Raw genomic sequence first — 21,215 nt, 5'->3', positions numbered from 1 at the left:
TTTATTGAAACTTCTGTTCCCTGTCCAGAAGGTAGAGGGGATGTTGTATAAATGAAGAATTATAGGTCTAAAAAGTCAGTCAAACTTTTCCAAACCTCAGAGGAGCAAAAGTCTTATTATTATTTTCCCTAAAAAAAATTGTTCATCCCTATGAAATGGGAAATGCTGAAGCAGTTTCTGGATATGAGATTTCCAAAGAAGTCTCATCAGTCATGCATTAAAGTGACATGCCTAATTTGTAAGCAAAGCCTCTGGGTTCCACTTGACATTCCTATTTTTTGAGGACTAAACCTACCACTGAGATTCTCTGTAATCAAATCTTTCTCAATAGATTCTCCATTGTATTGAAATCTACTCTCAGAAACAGGATGAACCACTTGAGGGAGCACTGGAGTGACTGCCTTAACTACATGAAGCCTTGAAGTGAAAGCAGGTGTATTTCATAATAAAAAAGAAGGAAATGTAATGTGCACTCAACTTGGGCACATTTTTCTAAGTCTTGTTCATGTCTGAATCTTCTACAGAATTTAAACATTAAAACAAATCTTATTGTGAACCACACTCCCCAAGGCTGCAGACTTAACTGAAAACAGCTTAAGTGCTCCTGGCTCCAGCACCCAGACACCCAACTCCCAATGGGATCCAAACCCCAAATAAATCTGTTTTACTCTGTATAAAGCTTATACATGGTAAACTCATAAATTGTCTGCCCTATATAACACTGATAGAGAGATATGCACAGATATGAGCAAAAGTGATTTTATTAAATATAAAAAGTGGGATTTAAGTGGTTCCAAGTAATAACTGACAGAACAAAGTAAGTTACCAAGCAAAATAAATCAAAACACACAAGTCTAAGCCTAATACAATAGGTAACTGAATACAGGTAAATCTCATCCTCAGAGATGTCCCAATAAGCTTCTTTCACAGACTATACTCCATCCTTGTCTGGGTCCAGAAATCATTCACACCCCCATAGTTACTGCCCTTTGTTCCAGTTTCTTTCAGGCATCTTTTGGGGGTGGAGAGGCCATCTCTTAAGCCAGCTAAAGACAAAATGGAGGGGTTTCCAGGGCCATTTATATTCTCTCTCTTGTGGGCAGAAACCCCTTTGTTCTTCTATGCAAAATAAAAGCAACAAGATGGAGTTTGTAGCCACTTGGGCAAGTCACATGTCCATGAATGATTCAACTTTTTTTCAGGCCAATGCCATTGTTTACATGTTAATTTGAACTTTCCCAGGAAAGCTCAGATGTGGATTGGCTTCTCCCAGAGTCCATTGTCAGTCTAGTGTTTCTTGACTGGGCACTTACTGAGAATAGTCCTTTCTCAAGAAGCTGACCAAATGCTTCACTGAGGCTACTTAGAATCAAACACGTTGAGATACAAGTACATAGCCAATATTCATAACTTCAAATACAAAAATAATACACACATACAGACAGTACAATCATAACCAGCAAACTACAACCTTTCCATAGACACACCACTTGACCTCCTCTGTACAAGAACTGGTGCAACCCTAGGACCCTGGTTGCAACAATGATTTATACGGTCACGGTTCATGTCAACAACATCACAATTAGGTTTCTTTATCTTCTTGATTTTGAAAACACTATTCACATTACAGATTTATGATGTCTGTGTTGAGAAGTGCCTCCTTTCTGCTTGAGAAATACGAAATATTTTTCCTGACTTGTAATGTTATCAACAATTGATTAAAAGTTCCATTTGACATTGATAAACTCATGCTTTGCTTTTCCTTCTGCATTAGTTATTTTGTTGCAGTAGTATTCACAGTACTAGACTGGGACTTGGGAGATATCAGCTCAATTCTTGGTGTTGGTAAGGATTTCCTGTGTGACCATAGACAATTTACCCAGTCTTTCTGTTTCAGATCCCCATCTGTGAAATGGGAATGATACTATTTCCTCTGCTCATAAGAATGCTGGAGGATAAATGGATAACTATATGGGATGCGTTTAGATACTACAAAAAGAAAAGGAGTACTTGTGGCACCTTAGAGACTAACCAGTTTATTTGAGCATAAGCTTTCGTGAGCTACAGCTCACTTCATCGGATGCATTGTCACAAAAGCTTATGCTCAAATAAACTGGTTAGTCTCTAAGGTGCCACAAGTACTCCTTTTCTTTTTGCGAATACAGACTAACACAGCTGTTACTCTGAAACCTTAAATACTACAGTGAGAGAAGTCAAGTAAGAACCTAGAGAGATAGAACATGCACTTTTCAAACCTTATAAACTATTATTTGAATTATATTTTAAAAAAAATATTAATTCACTGAGTTCTGATAATTAACTGTTATAGAATAAATTACACATACTATTTATCATTGTTTGTGTATCCGACTGGGCTGTGGTCAGTCAGGCCTAGTGGTTGAATGGAGAGTTCAGCCTACTAGTTGAAGCTGGATCCAGGGTGGGCAGAGTCCAGGAACAAGCCAAGGGTCAGCACTGGAGGGACAGAAACCAAAAACCAGAGCTGGGGGGTAAACCTGAGTCATAGGCCAGAGGTAGAGCTGAGGACTGAAGCCAGAAACTGGAGGGGGAACAGGTAGCTAGCCAGAGCAGGTCTACAACAAGGGTAAGAGCAGCTGCCAGTGTGGCACTCATTGAGCAGCCACTAATCTCATGTCGAGGTCAGATTTATAAACTGAGCTGCTAAACCAGCAGCCGAACAGGTGCTGTGGCTACTCTTTCAATTCCAAGGCTGTGCAGCTGGGCTTGTTGGATGCCTAGCAGTGAAGTTAGGGAGCATGCCAGCAGCTGATCTTAGCTAGTCTGGCCCCTGAAAATGTGTTTTCTTTCATTATATCCATAAATATGATCATTCAGCTCTAGGTACAGAGAAGTGCTTAATTTTACTACTAATAGCTTTTTTCTTTCCTTTCCTTCTTTTGGTGTTCAGTACATTACATTGTATTGATCTTTAGGAATAAATATACGTGAGGATCTTACAGATTCAGACTAAATAGAAACCAGAAGCAATCTCCAACCATTTCTCAAACCAAACTTAGTCTGAGGTTTCTTTAAATTCCAGCATATTAAGACACATCCATTCTAAAATGGGCTCTCGGCTCTTTTTCTCCCTACTTCTTTCTTACCTTAAAGTCTAATAGTGAAGTTTACGGTTTATCATGTTTGGAAGTCCCTCTGCCTGACCTTCTTTATGCTGTTTATTTCAAATTTAGTCCTTCAGAGAAGGCTGTCTTTGTTTGTTATCAGAGTTCATGGTATAATTCAAACTCCAAAGCCAAATACAGTAATTCTGATATGCTCTGGTGTTTCCCAAGTGTGCCATCCTTTAGGCATTCTGAATGAGGAAAAAATTACCCTAATTAATATCATGAACAATCAGAGACATATGAAGATCCCACCATTGGGTCAGTTGCTCTGGGAACAGGGGAACAGTAGACAGCAATGATCTTCACCATAAAGAGGCTGGAGATCTGTACAAATGTCTGGAAGCAAGAAGAAGCACTATGTAATCAGCCAGCTGTTTGCAGACCACTAGTAAGTGATAAATAGCCTGCTATTGGTCCACAAACTACAGTTTAGGAACCTCTGCTCTCAATAAAATGCTTCCCTATAAATATCTAAAGTTTAAAATAATTAAAGGGCAGCACCACTGTCACACTGTCCGGATTGGTTCACAACAATGAATGCCAACCTCCAGACAGCCTGTCAAAAAGCAGGGCAGACACCCCAAACTGGTTGGGTGTTCTATAACAGTAATAAATGTGAACTCCTGAAACACTACCATGAATTCACAGACAGTCACCTTGGGTTTTCTCTATCTTGTCACCCAGTCAAGCCTGACTTAGTGACAGTTGGTTGCTATAGAGCAAAGATCACAATCGATTCAAATTGCTACCCAATCCCAAGAGAATAGTCATTTACTACAGGTCAGTTTGTACCTCAGATCTCACACTAAAGATAATGTTTGTAGCCAATCCTATAGCAAACTAACTAAGGATTTATTAACTAGTGAAAAGAAATAAGAGAGTTATTTAGAGGTTAAAACAGGCAAACATATATACACTAGTGAGTTATAGTCCAAAAGGTCATAGAGTTGTAACAATCTGTCAGCACAGAATGTCTTTTAGGGGTAACCCAGGTTGACCCTGGGGACCTCTGTTTCAATTGCCTAGCTCCTGCCCTGTGAGACTCTAATCAGCAAAAAAGATGAAAACATTCAATGTCAGCTGTCTTGATTTCCTTCTTCCAGAATTCAAGATGATGGATGAGCCCTTTTACAGGTAGCCTGTGCAGGGGCAATTATAGCATGATGTCCCACAGTGGCCCATTTAATTTTCTATAGTCCTTCCTGATGGGCAAGAAATAATTTCTTCTGACAGGTTGAAAGTTTCAGGGCAAACTTTAAAAAAAAAAAAAAATAAAGCAAAAACTTAAATATTACCTTAAAGCATGTGATAAAGACATTATAAGTGAGATTAATGCATGCAGCAGTTTACAAGCATTTCATAAATCTACGCACATTGTTAGAAGTTCAATACTCATCTTAAACATACTAACACACCGTTGAAACAGATTGGTTTCCAGCAGTGAATTTGTCATTACTTAGATGAGGCCAAAAGCCTTGGCAAGAGCTGGCAACTAGTTTGCCAGCATCATAACTACCAGAGTATATTTTAAACTAAACTCAAATTTGTATTTCAAATGTTTCAATTAAAATCTTACCAATATTTTCAATTGGTTTCTACCATGACAATGAGCTGTCAAGGTTCCTCCCCCACTCTGAACTCTAGGGTACAGATGTGGGGACCTGCATGAAAAACCTCCTAAGCTTATCTTTACCAGCTTAGGTCAAAACTTCCCCAAGGTACAAAATATTACACCCGTTATCCTTGGAATGGCCGCTACCACCACCAAACTAATACTGGTTACTGGGGAAGAGCTGTTTGGACGCGTCTTTCCCCCCAAAATACTTCCCAAAACCTTGCACCCCACTTCCTGGACAAGGTTTGGTAAAAAGCCTCACCAATTTGCCTAGGTGACTACAGACCCAGACCCTTGGATCTTAAGAACAATGAACAATCCTCCCAACACTTGCACCCCCCCTTTCCTGGGAAATGTTGGATAAAAAGCCTCACCAATTTGCATAGGTGACCACAGACCCAAACCCTTGGATCTGAGAACAATGAAAAAGCATTCAGTTTTTACAAGAAGACTTTTAATAAAAAATGGAAGTAAATAGAAATAAAGAAATCCCCCCTGTAAAATCAGGCTGGTAGATATCTTACAGGGTAATTAGATTCAAAAACATAGAGAACCCCTCTAGGCAAAACCTTAAGTTACAAAAAAGATACACAGACAGAAATAGTTATTCTATTCAGCACAATGCTTTTCTCAGCCATTTAAAGAAACCATAATCTAACACATACCTAGCTAGATTACTTACTAAAAGTTCTAAGACTCCATTCCTGTTCTGTCCCTGGCAAGAACAGCATACAGACAGACACAGACCCTTTGTTCCTCTCCCTCGTCCCAGCTTTTGAAAGTATCTTGTCTCCTCATTGGTCAGGTGCCAGCGAGGTTATCTTTAGCTTCTTAACCCTTTACAGGTGAGAGGAGCTTTCCCCTGGCCAGGAGGGATTTCAAAGGGGTTTACCCTTCCCTTTATATTTATGACATGAGCACATTAAATAAAATAGAAAAGACACAGAGATGGTTCAAATGAAAATATAAGATCAAAGTATTAATTCCAACCCGGTATTATCAAAAAATCTGAGAGTATTATTGCAGAGCATTAGTTATCAAGGATTCAGATAAATTCTTCTCGGTTAATTTGGAAAATCACATCAATTGCCCAGAGATTTTCCTACAATTAGCATGGAAATAATTCTTCTCAGAGACTACCATGTGGTAACTGTTAGCAGTGTAACGAGAACCACTGCATTTTAACGGGAAATTAATTCCTACAGCCTCCTAGATTCTAAAAGACTATTGTTTGTTTGTGTTTGTTGATTTTTTTTAAACTTGCAACAAAAATACTTTTATGTTTATATTTTGGGTTTTTTTTCTATTGATGCCAGTGAAGTTCACCTTAGGCTCATGAACTTCAGAAGCTTTTTATATGCTTTTGAAATATGTATTATGTATAATAATATTCACACAAACACAGAACTTGTGCAATAGTTTGATTTTTCTTTGCACATGCTTGTTTTTTTCTTTCTCGTTTGCTTTCTTTCTTTCCTTTTTTTTGGGGAGGGGTGGGGGGGGGAAACTTCTTGCAAGAGTTTAAAGAGTTTAATCCTACATGGCAAAATTGCAAGCTTTGCACCACGTGCTGGCAGTTGACCTGGTTAACATATGTGCCTACTTCCTGTAGCAGAAGAGGCAAATCTTATCTTGTGCAGCCCATTTATAGCAGATGGCAAGGCAGCACCAGTATGTTTATAAAATAGATGTGGTACTTAGTTTTAAAGCTACCTCTTCACTTTTAAATACATTAGGATCCAAAGCAAGTATGATTAATCATTGGTTAAAGATGCATTATCTGACCTAATATGTATCCTGCAGATAGCTACAACTACTTGATGTAATTATTGCCATTTGATTTCCTGTAGAAATTTTAAAAAAGAAGACAAAAAGAAAACTCAGGTCAAGTTGTAACTGAGTGGCTAGCAGTATGAGTTATACCAACAAAGTTCTATGTTCCAGTGAGAATAAGGCACATAATATTTTCTGTGATTTCAAAGCTAACCTAGAAAGGATCAGTAAACATTCAACAGATAAGATTTATCTTGCCTTGCTCCTGGAAGAACCCAGTTTATCATCTGCATATATCTCCAATTCCAAGCTTAGAGGAAGAATCAGCTCAACATCTGGAACACACATCTTTCACACTTTGATATGACAGAAAATACCACCTGTAATATGTACTTTACTGTCACAAAATCAACCAGGACAGACAAAACAATGAGCAGGTTCCTGCAAGCTAAAGTACAAAATTAGAATAGTATTTATATGGCTTCTCTTACATACACCTCAAAGTGCTTTACAAAGGGTTTAATATACAAGAATATGCAGGGGTTCTGAAAGTTTAAGGTACTTGCTTCTAGCTTCCACACTGCAGGTCACTAATAGAAGCCAGATGTTCTGGCATGGAGTCCTAGTCTATTACCCAGTGCCCCAGGTTGTCTACAACTCTAGTCACAAATGATCAACACCTTGTTTACACCCATGTTTGTGTTTCATGCAATTTGGATATGGAGAAATGAAGCTGTCCCTCTTGTGTATATCATACCTCACACAGTTACAAGGCTAGCAGGACCTTTGATCCCTCTTTAGTCTCTCCGAGTGCCCCCACTCAGGTTTTAGGTCTCTTGCCTCACCTTTTCTGGCATGGAATCTCACAGTTCTCCCACTCTCAGACTGGAGTCTGCAGAATACAGATCGCTGTTTACCAAATGTGATTCTTCAGCATGCCCAACTGGGTCTAGGGAGCTGTAATCTTCCCTTCCGGACCTGTGATCAGCGTGTGGATACAGTGACCCAAAACAGTGTTTCCAAAACAAACTATACTTTCATCTTAACTGTAAGAACAAAGCACGAAAAGAGAAAACATTTCTTAACATAATAAAAGGTCTCTACACATCACTGTCTTACCTAAAGCTCAGGTATGCTAATCCCAGACACCCCATATCTTGGGGTGTTCAGTTTCCTTCCCAGTAGTCTCTGCTTCTCTTGCCCCAGTTCCTTAGGGGCTGCCTTTTTATCAGTCTCAAAGTTCCTAGTTTTAGTTTCCTGCCTGGAGCTCCCCTCTTGCTGGTTACAAGCCAGCTGTATGAACTCAGCATGGATGGAGGTGAAAATTCACACAGAATGATGCCTGCCTTGACCCTTTAGGTACCAGTTAATGGAGTCACCTGAAGCTTTTGTATGCTTTTCTGCATATGTGCAATTAGCTCCAGCTGGAATTAACGTCTTGTGATCATATGGCAAACAACAAAATAGCAACCAAACAGATGGACATATAATATTAATAAAATATTACAGGCAGCTCCCATAACATTCCCACTACAAACATTCATCAATAATAATGTGTGTTACTCAGAGTGTGGTACGTCAATAATATATGTGGTTGATGGATGCACAAAATGAAAAGTGATCAAAGAACATGGTAAAAGAGGTAGCTCCCATATAAAGGTACAAAGATCACTATTTCTGCATGCATTTAAGTTGCAAGAGCAGCATTAGCAGACATCTCACTGCTACACTGCTACTAAACTTAAAATCTGATCTCTTTTTCCACTGTTTGCTTTAAGAACAAATATATTTTATACCTTACAGGAATGAGCAAACAACTATAAAACCATATTTACCTCTGAGATACATAAAAAAAATTACTTTGTCAGCTTTTGAATGCTATTCTGCAATTGTGCCATAACTGATCCTTGTTTCAGCTCCAGATTGTCTCTCCCTAGCAACTTATAAATTAGATCAACTTATTAGTAATATTCACTCAGGAGTTAATCTTCCACTGCAACAAAGACTAGTTATGACACACTGACAGAACAACATTCAAAGGCTCTGGAGGTACAATCTTTCTGTAATTCTCTGAAGTACATGTGTTGTTTTTAGTTTTTTGTTCATTCTGACAAAGTATGTTTGTTCTTAAAACCAGAAACTGTTTCCAATCATGTCCATTAGACACAGTCTCTGATAATCGCTTGGGTTTGTAGATTGATATCTTGGTATTAGAATATTGTTTTGTTTTTCTTTCAGATTATATTTTTAATCTTAAGGCTATTTATATAAATGATCAAAGGTACAACATTGTTTGTGATGGTTTACATTTTCCTCTATAGGTAAACAATTTGTATGCTTTTCTATACTACAATCTACTTTGTTTACTTTGTCCCATATGTCCCCCTACCCCTCATTCCACAAGAGTATGCAGAAAAAAAACTTTCCCTGGAAGAAAGATATCCTTCTTCCAGGGTGTCTTGTGACTTTCTCTGAAACATTTAACACTTGCCACTGTCAGAGACTCGATGGATGACAGGTCAATCCGATTTAACAATTCCTCTGTTCCAAAACATACACATTCAAAAATGCCTCTGATCTGATGGAGTGACAGGGAAGATAGAATGAGTAAGAGTGGGGCCTGAAAAGGCAGTGAAGAGTCAGGTCTGCCATTGCAGAGAGGAATTCCTGTTTGGCTCTTCCCCATAATGTCCCCTTCCAATCCATGACCTCACTATAGAACTAGTAGTCGTGCTGCCATTGGCTGTAAGCCTGATCTGTTTGTCATGACTCTGTGGAAATGGTGTAGATATGCTGAGGGAGTTAATGCTGCCTCAGGCAGTATTTCACTCACCACAAATTTAGACCACAATCTGGGGTATGAGCATGTATCTTAGTGCAACTCTTTCCTGACTCTTCCTTCAATCTTCTTCCATGGGGCACTTGCAACTCTCCCTGGTGACTGCTATGTAACAACAGGATTTCTATGCATCTGTACTGATGCCACTTCTCCTAGTGTTTGTGATCTTTATGTAGTGTATGTGGAACTTCACTGTTTTACAGCAGTTGTGCCATAAAATCTGGTTGGTTGAACACACGCTTTGAGAGTTACCCTAAAAGAAACTCTATGTGGACCAACCCCACCCCCAACCCACCCCCAGAAAAAAACACCACCCCATGGTATGGGGAAAGGGCCCAAGAAACACTATGAAGTGAGCCATGTAGAGCTTCTTTCCCTGCAGGGAGAGTTAGGGAGTCCAGAGGGGACAGGGGGCATGAGTAAAATCCTTTTAACCTGCAGAGGCCAGAGGAACACTGTGTCCAGTTCTCTGAAACTCATGGCATTGCATTGAGGGCCTTGTTGTCATAGCTCCTTAAGGATTCATGCTATCTTGGAGATTATCCCCTGTCCTTATGGCTGCCCAGTAGAAGAGATCTTGGAGATTATCCCCAGTATGGCTATCTTGGAGATTATCCCCAGTATGACTGCCCAGTAGAACCCCCGAAGAGGCTGTAATAGTTAATGCTGCTTTTAACAATATTAACTACTATGCAGATATTTGTTGTATTCCAGAGACAGTAAACAAGCAGAATGGAGCTATTCCCTAGTCCTATATCAATATTAAAATTACTCATCAGGGTACTCATGCCATGTGTAGAGAAACAAGCCTTGACACAGACTCTGGCTACGTCAACACTGGGAGCTAAAGCTGTGATTCCCAACTCATGTAGATAGACTCACTGTCATCCAGCTAACACACAAAAAATAACCTTGCTAGCATAGGCAGAGGTGAGTGGTAGCATGGGATAATCCACCCGAAGTATGTACCCAGGGAGTCCAGGTGTATCTGTACTCAGGGCACCTAGTGCTGCCGCTCACTGCTGTCCATCCTACCATAGCTATATGGCTATTTTTAGTGTGCCAGCTCAATAAAAGCTAGTGTGAGTACATTTATGCGAGCACGGAATCACACCGGTGCACCCGAACAGGGGGGCCAAGAGGCCATGGCCTTCCCACTTTTCGCCACAGGCCAGCCCCCTGCAACTTCTTTTCCCCTTGAGGCACCACTCACCTTGCCAGGCCGGAAGCTGGAGCCCAACCCAGGTAAGAGTGGCCTAAGGAGCCTATGAAGCTGTGGGAAGCCACGGACCCTCCATCTGCCAGTGGTGCGGGGACCTGAGAGCAGCACTGGCCTGTGTCCCCACCCCCACTCCCTCCGCCCAGAGCAGGTGGATGGTCCATGGCTCCCCACAGCTGCCCATGCGGCTCTTATCATGGCCTGGCTACAGTTCTTCAGCCCCCTAGTCTGGCCAGGCTGGAAGCTGAAGCCATGCAAGCAGCTGTGGGGCACCACGGATCCTCCACCTGCCCTGGGTAGAGGGCCCAGGGGTGGGGACACAGCTCGGGGCTGCTCTCAGGCCCCTCCACCCCAGGCAGGTGGAGAGGCCCGCGGTCCCTGGTCCGGCTCTGACTTCTGGCTTGGCTGGGAGGCAGGACCTCAGGAGGAAGAGGAAGAGCAGGGGTTTGGCCATGAAGGGGCAGGGCCCCATGACCCCCACCACACACACACTTTTAGGAAGAATCCATCACCCCTGAATCACACTCCTAGCTCCTAGTGTAGATATAGGCTGAGTTTATATGGTTACATAACATATAGACAAACTGGCAAACATTTGACTGCGATAGTACAGCAGCTCACTAGTGTCATTGAAAACATTATTTCCCAACATTTGAAAGTGTTCAATGCAGCCCACAGAGTAGCTAACATATAATGCTGCAAAATCTTCAAGGCGAAATAAAGAATTCAATAAAAATGAATTACTTCTTGCTGGTTATTATTATTTAGAGTGGATCCAGTGTTCTAAGAACAATGTGAGATGGTCATTTCCCATTTGTGTCTTGATTTGCACCATTTCAATCTGCTTATGCATATTTTTCTCAGGAATGACGATGATATTAAACACCTTCTGGCAGAGAGGCTTGGATATATATTAGGTGACCTGTAATGATCTGCAGCTTTCTTTGGGAACAGAAAAAAGAAAAAGTCTGTCTCTTTATGAATTAGAAGAAAAAGTACAGATCTACGTCAGATGATGAGCTGTCAACTTCTGACATACTTGAAAGGCTGTGAGAACTGTAAAAGTTTACATAGCACATAGTACAAGATGTGTAATTGGGTAGTGGAAATATAAGGAATGCATATGTCAGGGCTCTTTTTAAAATTCAATTCTTATTGATTTTTTTTAAGATTGATTTACAACTTAATATAAAAAGATGAAGTGCCTTGGTTCCCGATTTACATGACTAGCTAGATAACAAAATTATGCAGTGTAAACTGTACTGCATCAATATCCACTGCTTTAGCTTAAGCAATTCTGCAATGTCTAGGCTAAAATGCCAGTGATTTAGTGTATACCACATATCAACATATATACATACAAACTTTACCTGTTCAGCACATAAAGTAATATAAAGTATCAAGTTCACAGTGTTCAGTGGCTTCTGGAGAAAGCACATTGGTATGTAATAATCCTACTATCTATTTAGAAACACTGAAAACCTCAAGATAATATTTGAAAAAATTATAATACTACTTTTGACGAGAACTAAGTGGATATTTTACATATTCAATTAGACAATGACATAGGAATTTCCAGTGTGAAAGAGTCCCCTGTTACATCTTAGCTTCTTATAGTATTTGATCTGAAAAGTATCTTTCAAACCTTGCTTCCTGTTGCCACCAATCTAAAGAGGAGTAATAGGTGATTTATACTCATAGACGTTAAGGAGTTAAGGGACCATCAAGATAATCTATTCTCACCTCTTGCACAATGCAAGCCCCAGAACCTCACCCACCCACTCCTGTAATAGACCCATAATCTCTGGCTGAGTTACTGAAGTCCTCAAATAATGATTTAAAGATTTCAAATTACAGAGAATCCACCATTTACACTGCAAGTGACCCATGCTGCAAAGGAAAGCAAAAATAAAATCAACCCAAAACAAAAGAGGGTCTCCACCAATCTGACCGCAAGCATGTCAGTCAATTGGACTCTGAGAATTTCAGCAAGAACCAATAGCCAGACATCTGGGAAATAATTCTCTGTCGTAACGCAAAGCCCTCCCCATCTAGTGTCCCATTACGAGCCGTTGGGGATATTTGATACTAGCAGTTGCATACATAGCATTGTAGGAAGTTTCATCATACTATCTCCTCCATAAACATATTAAGCTCAGTCTTGAAGCCGGTTAGGTTTTTGCATCCTCTGTTCCCCTTGGACTACTGTTCCAGAACTTCACTACTCTGATGGTTAGAAACCTTTGTCTAATTTCAAGCCTAAACTTGTTGATGGCCAGTTTACAGCCATTTGTTCTTACGTCAACACTGGCACTTAATTTAGATTACTCTTCTCCCTGCCTGGAATTTATCCTTCTGCTGTATTTATAGACAGCAATCAGATCTCCCCTCAGCCATCTTTTGGTTACGCTAAACAAGCTAAGCTCCTTGAGCCTCCTATCATAAGGTAGGTTTTCCATTATTCTGAACATCCTAGTAGCCCTCATCTGCACCTATTCCAGTTTGAATTCATCTTTCTTAATCATGGAAGACAAGAACTGCACAAAATATTCCAGATGAGGCATCACCAATCCCTTGCATATCAGTACTAATTCCTCCCAGTCTCTATGGGAAGTACCTCGCCTGATGCATCCTAGGACTGCACTGGTGTTTTCAATGCCACATACACTGACAGCTCATAGTCATCTTGTGATCAATCAATACATCCAGGCCTTTCTCATTTGTCACTTTCAACTTTCTTGCATGTCCCAAGCTTATATAAAAAATTCTTGTTGTTAGTCCCTAGGTCCATGACCTTACACTTTGCACTATTCAATTTAATCCCATTTCTATTACTACAGTTTTCAAGATAGACCAGATCTTCTTGTCTGCCATTTTAGTCCTCCCCTGTATTGGCAATACCTTCCAACTTTGCAAATTTATTAGCACACCAACTTTTTGTGCCAAGGTCATCAATAAAAAATGTTAAATAAGATTGGTCCCAAGACCAATCCCCGAGGAACTCCATTAGTAACCTACCTACAGCCTGACAGTTCACCTTTCAGCATGATCTGTTGTAGTGTCCCCTTTAACCAGTTTCTTATCCACCTTTCATTTCTCATATGAATTCTCATCTTCTCCAATTTAACCAACACTTTTCCATGTGGAACTGTATCAAATGCCTTACTGAAGTCCAGGTAGATTAGATCTACTGCATTTGCTTTGTCTAAAAAAAAATCAGTTATCTTCTCAAAGAGATCAGGCTGGTTTGGCACAATCTACCTTCTGTAAAACCATGTTTTATTTTATCCCAATTACCATTTACCTCTATGTCCTTAACTACTTTATCTTTCAAAATTTGTTCTAAGAGCTTGCATACAATTGAGGTAAAACAAACAGACCTATAGTTTCCCAGATCAATTTTCCCCACCCCTTTCTTAAAAACAGGAACTATATTAGCAATTCTCAAGCTATAGGGTATGACCCCCAAGTTTACAGATTCATTAAAAATCCTTGTTATTGGTCTTGCAATTTCATGTGCCAGTTCCTTTAATATTCTTGGATGGAGACTATCTGGGCACCCTATTTTAGTCCCATTAAGCTGTTTGAGTTTGATTTCCAGCTAGGATGTGGTAATTTCTAAATCCATAGCCTCATTTCCAGTAGCCACCCTATTACTACCCCTAAACTCCTTATTACCTTTATTAAAAACTTAGGTAAATTATTCTTTTAAGTGTTGGGACATGCCTACTTTATCTTTAATCTCAACCCCATCCTCAGGGCTTAGAGGTGCCACTTTTTCTTTCCTTATTTTCTTTTTTATTTACATGGCTATAGAAACTTTAATTATTGGTTTTAATCTCCTTTGCAAGATCCAACTCTGTTTAGCTTTCTGACCTTCAAGAGATAGCTCTTCTTTCTGATCCAACCCATCTTCCATTTGTTGTAGGCTCTCTGCTTTCTCTTAATAACCTGTTTGAGATGCTTGCTCATCCCGCTTGGTCTGCAACCCTTCCCTACAATGTTTTTCCTCCCTTTTTTTGAATTCAGGCTTCATATAGTTTGTGCAACTTTGACTTATAGTAATTCCACGCCTCCTCCATATTCAGATCCTGCAGTTCTTCAGTATAATCCATTTCTTTAAATCAGTCCCTTATTTTTTTTAAAAAATTGCCCTTTGGAAATCGGGGATCCTAGTTGTAGGTCTATTTTTGTTTGTCCTGCCACTTAATTGAAACTGAATTAGCTCACAATCACTTGCACCAAGATTGTCTCCTACAACCAGTTCTTCTATGAAGTCCTCTCTGCTCACCAATACCAAATCTAAAATGGTGTTACCTCCTGTAGGTTATTAAACTATCTGTAGGCTATCACATCCAGGAAAATCTGGGTCCTACTATTATTAGTAGCACTTATCCTCCAATCTATATATGAGATGTTAAAATCTCACATAATAACATAATTCCCAGTAGTATTTATTTCATTAAAACATTAAAGAGGTCTCTATCCATATCCAAATTGTATCTTTAGGGATCTATAGCATACCCCAAGCACTATTCCAGGAAGCCTCTGGTAGCCTTTTTACCTAAAGTGATTTTGACTCAAATCATCCATTCCATCACTTCTGTTTATCCATTCCATCACTTCTAATTTCTTTAGAGTCTACCTCATCATTAATACACAATGCTACTCCATCCCCTTTACCTTTTTTCTGTCTTTCCTGAACAGCACATACCCTTATATATATGTACTCCTAGTCATAACTACAATTCCACCATGTTTCTGTTATCCCTATAATATCTGGTTTCACTTTCTGCACCAGTAGTTCTAGTGTCTCCATTTTGTTACCCAAGCTCCTTCCATTGATATACAAACTTTTTAGTTGTTTCTGCTTGGGTTTGCCCAGATTCCTCACTTGATTAGATACTGCCAGTATCACCTGCCTAATTGTTAGTGCCATTGGTATTGGCACAGAGACAGACCCTTGGTATTGGAGATGGACCCTTTCATCATCAAAACTGGGATTAAGCAAGGATGTGTTATTGCCCCAACCGTGTTCTCCATCTATTTAGCAGTTGATTTGGTCCTCATTAAAAACAGCCTCCCCAACGGAGTTGACATTCAATACAGAATAATTGCGTGTTTCTTTAATCTTTGACATCTCCGCTTGAAGTCTAAAGTCCTTAGTGAGCCCATTACTGATCTTCAGTATGCGGATGACTGTGCTATCTTCATGCACACTAAGAATGTCCTTCATCCATATTGGACTTTTTTGCACAAACTTATTGAAGCCTAGGACTCTCACTCAATAGTGAGAAGACTAAAGTGCTCTATCAGCCTGCTTCAGGCCTTGCACATGACCCACCACAAATCACCATTGAGGGACAGACTTTGGAGACAGTCGAGCACTTTTGCTACCTCGGTAGCCAACTTTCTCAAAACAGAAAAATTGACAGTGAGATCCAGCACAGGATCCAGTGAGCAAGTGCTTACTTTGGGAAATTTCTCTGACACATTTTCAGGGACTGTGACCTATGGCAGGCTACCAAGATCATATAGACCTATAAGACAATTATTATTCCTACACTCCTTTATGGGTGCAAAACCTGGGTGACCTATCGACAGCACCGCAAGAGTCTGTAGAGGTACCACCAATGATGATTCCGGAAGATCCTTTGCATCAAGTGTCTCCAGTTTTAGGCCCCAAACTACAAGAAGAATGTGGAAAAATTGTAAAGCGTCCAGCGGAGGGCAACAAAAATAATTAGGGGACTGGAACACATGACTTATGAGGAAAGGCTGAGGGAACTGGGATTGTTTAGTCTGCAGAAGAGAAGAATGAGGGGGGATTTGATAGCTGCTTTCAACTACCTGAAAGGGGGTTCCAAAGAGGATGGCTCTAAACCATTCTCAGAGGTAGCAGATGACAGAATGAGGAGTAATGGTCTCAAATTGCAGTGCGGGAGGTTTAGGTTGGATATTAGGATAAACTTTTTCACTCGGAAGGTGGTGAAGCACTGGAATGCGTTACCTAGGTGGGGGAAGGGGAAAGCTTGGCTGTAGACAATGGATCTTGTGGTGTGGTCTACATGAAAGCTGGATGCATGTAGGTAGGAATAGCGGTCAGTAGGTTTCTGGTATAGGGTGGTGTTTACGTGACCATCGCTTATTAGCACCATAGTGTCCAGGAAGTGGATCTCTTGTGTGGACTGGTCCAGGCTGAGGTTGATGGTGGGATGGAAATTGTTGAAATCATGGTGGAATTCCTCAAGGGCTTCTTTTCCATGGGTCCAGATAATGAAGATGTCATCAATGTAGCGCAAGTAGAGTAGGGGCATTCGGGGATGAGAGCTGAGGAAGCGTTGTTCTAAGTCAGCCATAAAAATATTGGCATACTGTGGGGCCATGCGGGTACTCATAGCAGTGCTGCTGATTTGAAGGTGTACATTGTCCCCAAATTTCTTTTTGTGAATACAGACTAATACGGCTGCTATTCTGAAACCTGTTCTTGGTTGAGCATCAAAAGTTCACTTGCACAACACTCACTAGCTTTCTATGTGTTGACAGTCTAATTAATCCTCATTAGCATAGTGGTAAGTATCCCTGCCTGTCACATGGAAGACCAGGGTTCGATTCCCTCATAGGGAAGCCACAACATTTTGTGGGGAGGGATAGCTCAGTGGCTTGAGCATTGGCCTGCTAAACCCAGGGATGTGACTCATTCCTTGAGGGGGGCATTTAGGGATCTGGGGCAAATATTGGGGATTGGTCCTGCTTTGAGCAGGGGGTTGGACTAGATGATCTCCTGAGGTCCCTTCCAACCCTGATATTCTATGAAATGATAATAGGATACCACCACAATGGACAAATTCTCTTTTACACTGATTTCTGAAATATAAATTGTGGCTGTAATTGGCAACATCATACCGGCTCTCAAATATTGAAGCTGTTCTCCTTCCAGCATTTACTCAGAAAATACTTTTTTTTAATCTAGAAGATACTGCTGTTGCTGCTGCTCCTCTTGTTATGTACGCTGCATTAATTTCTTGCACTGAAAGTGATGAGTGGTTTGTAATGTCAGTTAAAGATGAGAGGCTACAAAGTCAAGTGGAATCCTGTGAACATGAATCTTGTGACACCATGGCAACTCTTAGAAGTCCAGTCTCTCTTGAAGCTTGACTGGGAGATTAATGATGAAAAACCCACTCATGGCATTAATTTATTACAAAGCCTTTATTTATTTATTTTTCACTGAAATTGAGAAATATAAAATTGTGGCATTCCATTTGGCAGGTTTCCAATATGTTTGTTTGGTAAGGCTGTCTAAATACCACACAAATCAAAACTGTTATTCAATGTTCACTAAGAAATTGGGGGAGAAAATAAACTATGAAAATATGAACCCTCCTTTCCACCTTTAATTTCTTATACCCCTCCACTCCATTTCTTATTTAAATTGTGAACTAAAAAAAAGGGAGGGGGCAGGCTGTTTGGATAAATGGGCAGCTCTTGTAGTGTATATTTCTATGTCATGTATTATATACATGAATCTAATGAACTGAGAAAATATACAGTCAATCAAAATTATCTCTGTTGCACAGTTACTTAAAGTGCAAATGTTGATATAGAAATTACCTTGCCCTATATATGCTATCGCAGAATGTCTGCATCACATCAACTTTTATTTAAAGGTTATCACTTGGAAATGTTCAAAAGTAAAATGTCTTTGCATATGTGTGGGGCGGGGGGGGGGGGAGGGGTTTTTCCTCTCTATTATTGTCTCTTGTCTTGGTTTTTTATTTTTGTTTTTTGAAAGAGAGAGAGAGAGAGAGAGAGAGCTTGATCCCACGCTGATAGCCATGGTATCTGGGCACAATTATATTATGTACTTACTTTAATAAGTACATGGATAATATTGCGTAAGTGACTGATGGTAGCTTGGCTATTTTTCTTCCCTTACCCCTCAAGGTAGTCCTTCAGTTTCTCTTTGCCATGTGAAACCTTATTAATCTGAAGGAAGACTCATTTTGACTCTAATTACTGGTGCATATTCAAGTAGTTGTGAAAGATCTGTCTATAATCAACAGTAGTGTTTCCTTTGAGAAAATTTTCTCCATTTAAACCGAGTAAGAGAAATCATTTCAGGAACTCTAGTTCTGTGTTAATATGAATAAGATATTTTGAACATTCCCCTTTTTATATTTGTTGTCTGTATGCAAGTTGCTTCTAATCATCTCTGAACCCACAAAATTAACTTTTCCTCTAACAAGACAAATTTTAGAGAGAATTTTAGAAGTAATAAAGGGAACAACAATTTTCCTCAGGAAAGAACTGCAGAAATGAGCCTGAGAGGAGGACAACTTCATGAGGCTCTCTTCCCATAGTTATGATTTGCCTTCTTCCTCATTGTCAATAAGAAAGAGTTCTTCATCATTACCTGGGGGGAAAAGGGTGTCTATGTATGTATGTATCCCCTTCATATGGATTGAAAGCAACCACCAGAGTCACAGCATCATCCTTGTGAAGATCCTGTACCCCCACATCAGCTATAGACACCCCAATGGCAAACACAGGCCTGAGTAACATGATTCCTATGGAGTCACCACTATCGAGTAATGGCACAAGTGGCGCAATCATGTCAGGGCCCATGAGATTATGGGGCCTCAACCAGAGGGGCCTCTGGGGAAGAATGGGTCCTACTGCCCCCTTCCCAGTTCAGGGCATGGCTGAGATGGGGGGGTCTCTTATCACTGGGGTAACCCCAGGCCCTGGGTATGAGCAGCTGGCAATGACCCACAGAGAAGGCATGGAGGGACTGCATCATCAGGAAATGTGTGGGGCCAAAGGGGAAGATGCAGAGACAGGAGAGACCACCCTCTTCAAGAGAGAGTGCAAGATGAAAACAATGGCCATTTTGATGGGGTGGGAGTGTGTGGAAGGACTGGGAAGAATAGATTGGAACTGGAGGGGACCAAGCAGGAGAGATGAAGGAGAACTTGTGGGGGCCTGAAATGGAGCTGGAGGTAGATCAGAGAAGTAGGGGGAGGAGAGGGAGGAGAACTAAAAGGACCTGTGGGATTATTAAATTGAGGTTGGTGGAGCTGAGTGCTGGATGGAAGGAGGCTCAAGGAGGCCTCACACTGATTAGGCCTCAACTAGAGATCTGGGTGCCTTGTTTCAGGAAAGATGTGGTAAATTGGAGAAAGTACAGGGAAGAACAAAAATGATTAAAGGTCTAGAAAATGAGACCTATGAGGGAATATTTTAAAACATGGGTTTGTTTGGTCTGGAGAAGATAAGACTGAGAGGGACTGTGATAATAGTTTTCCACTACATAACAGATTATTACAAGGAAGAAGGAGAAAAATTATTCTCCTTAATCTCCGAGAACAGGACAACAAGCAATGGACTTAAATTGCAGCACAGCGGTTTAGGATGGACATTAGGAAAAACTTCGTGTCAGGGTGGTGAAACACTGGAATAAATTGCCTATGTAGGCTGTGGAATCTCTATCATTGGAGATTTTTAAGAGCAGGTTAGACAAACACCTGTCAAGGATAGTCTCGATAATACTTAGTCCTACTATGAGTGCAGGGAACTGGACTAGATGACCTCTCAAGGTCCCTTCCAGTCCTACGATTTTAGGATTCTATCACTGAGGGAGAGATGGGAGCTAGCTCAGAACTGGAGGGAAGTGAGAGACGCCATGTGGGAGGAAGGTCTGTGGGGAGCATTACTTGCCTTTAATGTGGATGGGAGTGTGTACACCACTAAATCCCTTTTTCTTTCCCTGGACGCCCTTAAATAGAGTTAGAAAGAATTTTCTAATTTTTTTCTCTGATTTTTTCTCACACTGAGGGTCATTTTTCAAATGTATTTTTCAAATATTTTAACATATTTTTAAAACACATTTGAAATTTTAGGATGAAATAAAAACCCTTGTCATCCATGCAGTTGTCACCTCAGATTAGGGTCCTGACTCTGTAAAGACCTACTAACATATTTACCATTATTGAAGTGATTAGTCCAACTGAGGTCCACAGGTATACTCATGGTCACAATATTAAGCCTATATTCAAGAGTTCACAGGAGCAGGTCCTGGCTTATGCACTTTACATGGAAATACCATTAAATTCATAACTAGACTGGAAAATTAGAATGGTTGAGCTTTAATTTTCCCTGTGTGGCCTCTGCCTGTTCTCTAAATGTTCTGAAAAACAAACAAACAAAACAAATTAATTAACAAGAAAATCCCAGGTCCATGCAATATTATTTCTTAATAGTGTCAAAAATGGAGACTGTATATGTCTTTGTTTCTAACCGTAGATATGTTTCCGGATGATCCAGTCTTCAGCTTTTGCCCTTGAAGCTTTTGATTGTATTTTGGTCTGTTTTGAATGATTCACTGCAATGGTATACTTACCATTTGTCCCCTGCTTACCCTCCATTTAGTAGTTCGTCAATATGTTTGACTGAAATTTCTGCTTTATTCATTTTCTTTGGCTACTAGTTTTTCAGAGCATATTGTAAGCTAACGAAATAAAAGTACCCAGTTCACAACAGCTATCCATACAGGTTCATCCAGCCATGACAGAGGAAATTATATTTTAGCCACAGATCACAAGAACTCAGATGAAGAGAAAG

General features: G+C 40.2%; 2 long non-coding RNA genes across 3 annotated transcripts in view; one reads left to right on the top strand and one right to left on the bottom strand.

The window, feature by feature from the left end:
* The window catches only part of LOC125640923 (uncharacterized), an 80,695-nt gene that overhangs the window by 14,483 nt on the left and 44,997 nt on the right, over positions 1 to 21,215 (top strand). The window lies entirely within an intron of this gene.
* Positions 744 to 7,823, bottom strand: LOC142072847 (uncharacterized). The gene is made up of 2 exons (XR_012669452.1): positions 7,654 to 7,823; positions 744 to 4,399 (listed from the first exon to the last, which is right to left on the bottom strand). It is a non-coding gene; the product is annotated as an uncharacterized LOC142072847 (long non-coding RNA).

This window comes from Caretta caretta, chromosome 1 (genome assembly GCF_965140235.1).
Source record: "Caretta caretta isolate rCarCar2 chromosome 1, rCarCar1.hap1, whole genome shotgun sequence".
NCBI lineage: Eukaryota > Metazoa > Chordata > Testudines > Cheloniidae > Caretta > Caretta caretta.
Note: the sequence above shows the minus strand (reverse complement) of the source record. Positions and strands in the feature narration are given on the sequence as shown.